The sequence below is a fragment of the Oncorhynchus gorbuscha genome, linkage group LG09 (assembly GCF_021184085.1).
Source record: "Oncorhynchus gorbuscha isolate QuinsamMale2020 ecotype Even-year linkage group LG09, OgorEven_v1.0, whole genome shotgun sequence".
Lineage (NCBI taxonomy): Eukaryota > Metazoa > Chordata > Actinopteri > Salmoniformes > Salmonidae > Oncorhynchus > Oncorhynchus gorbuscha.
Genome location: NC_060181.1, coordinates 69,624,390 through 69,628,968, shown reverse-complemented (window position 1 = coordinate 69,628,968; position 4,579 = coordinate 69,624,390). Strand labels below are relative to the sequence as shown.

The 4,579-nt window shown below is 42.0% G+C and overlaps 1 pseudogene; it reads left to right on the top strand.

Annotated features, from left to right (window-relative positions):
• The first annotated feature begins 281 nt into the window (after positions 1-281).
• Positions 282-421, top strand: LOC124044778 (annotated as a pseudogene).
• Positions 422-4,579: the final 4,158 nt, after the last annotated feature.

Sequence of the window (4,579 nt, the reverse complement as noted above, 5' to 3'; positions counted from 1 at the left end):
TAGACATAACTTTATAGGCAGAGGAGAGTGAGAGGAGAGTGAGCCTACCACTGGACAGAGTATCTTGGGATAGGTGTTTCATAATGGTAGGTCAGTGCTACAGGTAAAGTCCATAAACTTCAGTTGTACTGGTACAGTAATTACATTACCTGTCTCATAGAAGCACCTGTTCTTTTCATCTAAGGACTACACCATTTACTAAATCTTCATTATTAATGCCAATTTACATAAATGTTACCAAGTTTCAAATTCCAGGTGCTTTACATGCAAAGAGAGAAGGCATCTCTTTTCTGCCTTTTGGTTAAGATCAAGTGTAGTATATGTTCTTATCAACAAAAAAAACTAAAAAGAGATAGAGAAGGCACTGAACTGCTTTAATAACTTGTAGTAATTTCAAGGTCATATCAGAGTAAGATCCCTGTGGAAGGATGGTACCATCCGATAATATTGAGTGCACACAATCATATGCAGCCTTTGCCCTGATTAAATTATCCCCCAGTCAGCATGTTCAGTACATGGGCCCGGATGGCTTCGTCAAATAAATTAAATCATTAAGTAGCAGGGGTCCTATAGATGTGGCCTTTCGCAAATTATGCTGCACACGCTGTTCAGAGAAAAGGTTTCCAGCTGTGCAACTTCATATGAATAACTCTGGAAATTCAGCCTCTGCTTAATTTAGCAGAACCACCCCACCTCCTTCATTTTGTTGTGCATGTGGTTTGTAAATGTAATTATAAAAATGCAATTTTCGCCACTGCTTCACTTGATTATATCAACTTGTTGAGATTTTTCCATCTGAATTAATCAATAAATAAATACATACATTGGGTACCCTCTGTATTGTTACTCAGAACAACATAACAACTCATCGTTACAGAGCCTTTCTTAAATTACACAGTAATTCATATTTATTAGGTCTGTTGTTTTCTGTTGTGTGTCTGCACCAGCCAATACTGTTTTCAAATCAAATCAAATCAAATTTATTTATATAGCCCTTCGTACATCAGCTGATATCTCAAAGTGCTGTACAGAAACCCAGCCTAAAACCCCAAACAGCAAACAATGCAGGTGTAAAAGCACGGTGGCTAGGAAAAACTCCCTAGAAAGGCCAAAACCTAGGAAGAAACCTAGAGAGGAAACGGGCTATGTGGGGTGGCCAGTCCTCTTCTGGCTGTGCCGGGTAGAGATTATAACAGAACATGACCAAGATGTTCAAATGTTCATAAATGACCAGCATGGTCAAATAATAATAAGGCAGAACAGTTGAAACTGGAGCAGCAGCACAGTCAGGTGGACTGGGGACAGCAAGGAGCCATCATGTCAGGTAGTCCTGGGGCACGGTCCTAGGGCTCAGGTCAGTTGAAACTGGAGCAGGAGCATGGCCAGGTGGACTGGGGACAGCAAGGAGTCCTCATGTCAGGTAGTCCTGGGACATGGTCCTAGGGCCCAGGCCAGTTGAAACTGCAGCAGCAGCATGGCCAGGTGGACTGGGGACAGCAAGGAGTCATCATGTCAGGTAGTCCTGGGGCATGGTCCTAGGGCTCAGGTCCTCCGAGAGAGAGAAAGAAAGAGAGAAGGAGAGAATTAGAGAACGCACACTTAGATTCACACAGGACACCTGAATAGGACAGGAGAAGTACTCCAGATAAACAAACTGACCCTAGCTCCCCGACACAAACTACTGCAGCATAAATACTGGAGGCTGAGACAGGAGGGGTCAGGAGACACTGTGGCCCCATCCGAGGACACCCCCGGACAGGGCCAAACAGGAAGGATATAACCCCACCCACTTTGCCAAAGCACAGCCCCCACACCACTAGAGGGAAATCTTCAACCACCAACTTACCATCCTGAGACAAGGCCGAGTATAGCCCACAAAGATCTCCGACACGGTACAACCCAAGGGGGGACCCAGACAGGCCGACCACAACAGTGAATCAACCCACCCAGGTGACGCACCCCCCCCAGGGACGGCACGAGAGAGCCCCAGCAAGCCAGTGACTCAGCCCCCGTAACAGGGTTAGAGGCAAAAAATCCCAGTGAAAAGAGGGGAACCGGCCAGGCAGAGACAGCAAGGGCGGTTCGTTGCTCCAGAGCCTTTCCGTTCACCTTCCCACTCCTGGGCCAGACTACACTCAATCATATGACCCACTGAAGAGATGAGTCTTCAGTAAAGACTTAAAGGTTGAGACAGAGTTTGCGTCTCTGACATGGGTAGGCAGACCGTTCCATAAAAATGGAGCTCTATAGGAGAAAGCCCTGCCTCCAGCTGTTTGCTTAGAAATTCTAGGGACAATTAGGAGGCCTGCGTCTTGTGACCGTAGCGTACGTGTAGGTATGTACGGCAGGACCAAATCAGAGAGGTAGGTAGGAGCAAGCCCATGTAATGCTTTGTAGGTTAGCAGTAAAACCTTGAAATCAGCCCTTGCTTTGACAGGAAGCCAGTGTAGAGAGGCTAGCACTGGAGTAATATGATCAAATTTTTTGGTTCTAGTCAGGATTCTAGCAGCCGTATTTAGCACTAACTGAAGTTTATTTAGTGCTTTATCCGGGTAGCCGGAAAATAGAGCATTGCAGTAGTCTAACCTAGAAGTGACAAAAGCATGGATAAATTTTTCTGCATCATTTTTGGACAGAAAGTTTCTGATTTTTGCAATGTTAAGTAGATGGAAAAAAGCTGTCCTCGAAATGGTCTTGATATGTTCTTCAAAAGAGAGATCAGGGTCCAGAGTAACGCCGAGGTCCTTCACAGTTTTATTTGAGACGACTGTACAACCATTAAGATTAATTGTCAGATTCAACAGAAGATCTCTTTGTTTCTTGGGACCTAGAACAAGCATCTCTGTTTTGTCCGAGTTTAATAGTAGAAAGTTTGCAGCCATCCACTTCCTTATGTCTGAAACACATGCTTCTAGCGAGGGCAATTTTGGGGCTTCACCATGTTTCATTGAATTTTCGGTCGTTTCTCTTTGGTATTTTTGTTATTTCCGTGTTTATTTTAATAAATATGGACACATTCCACGCTGCACCTTGGTCCTCACCTTCTTCTACCAACATCGGCCGTTACACTGGGAGACAAATTCACCTTTCAGCAGGACAATAACCTAAAACATAAGGCTAAATTCGTACTGGAGTTGCTTATCAAGACGACATTGAATGTTCCTGAGTTGCCTAGTGACAGTTTTGTCTTAAATCGGCTTGAAAATCTATTGCAATACTTGAAAATGGCTGTCTAGCAAGGATCAACAACCACTTGACAGACGTTGAAAAATGTAAAAAAATAATGATATATATATATATAATAAATATTTTATAAACTCTTAGAAATTTCCACAGATAGACTCACAGCTGTAATCCCTGTCAAAGGTCATTCTAACTATTGACTCAGAGGTGTGAATACTTATGTAAATGAGATATTTCAATATTTCATTGTCAAATAATTTTCCAGAACTTTCTAAAATCATGTTTTCACTTTGCCATTATGGGATATTATGTGTAGATGGGTGAGATCTAATTATTTATTTAATCAATTTTGAATTCAGGCTGTAACACAAAAAAAATGTAAAATAAGTCAAGCGGAATGACTATTTTCTGAAGGCAATGTGCATCTCATTATGCCCTACATGACTCCATATATAAAACAGGGAATTGACATTACCGTCTCTAACAAACCACTGTTTACGTAAACAATTCAGTATAAAAACCTCTATAATTTCAACTCAATACATGGGCCTACCGTCTATGGCTACCCACTGTATACATGAACAATTTGGGTTAAAAAAACGCAAGCATTTCAATTCAATACATGCCTACACAATATGGCACTCTCTATGGCCAAATTATCCAATTCCCAATCATTCAATGTAATCACTTTTTATGATGTCTAAATATAGTGAAACAGTTTAGGAGATAGTTTCATTGGACTTCCCAGGTCTTCCCCTCAGGTGATAGTACAAACAGCAGAATCCAACTCTGCTGCCCCCTGCTCAGGTCCATGCTGTTCAGACCAACTGATGTGCCTGACTTTGCCTTGAGTGAGAGAGGAGAGAGAGAGTCCCTATAGACCCTTTAGCCTCTGTTTTGAAGTCTTGGTGATCTAAATGAGGATGTCAATCCTGGGTCCTGCTTTCATCTGTACAAAGCTATGCTGGCTCAATGAAAGTACTCTGCAGTGATTAGCCACTGACTGGTTTTCTCCAAACACAGTGTGGTTTCACATGAGATGGTTGTTGAGGTAGATCGCCCGTTTGGTTGCTTGCATTTAGCTAAATAAAATTGGTGATCTTTCAAGTACTGCTTGTGGTATTGTTTGTTGTGTGAGAAATTACATTTATTGTAGATGATACAAATGTATTTTAACATCTGACAACTTGCAATCTTACTTATGGTAAATGTTTCTATTACTAAAAGCAACATTTTCAGTTGCTTTCATATCTTGCTGAAGGGTCTTCACCCCTGCAAATCTTTTTTCCATATCTGTTGTTGCGGAAACAATTTCCATTCTGCTGTTGTGATTGTTAGACTTCCTCTCTCACGTCACCATTTAATACCAATCTCAAAAGCATCTCTTCCCTCTATT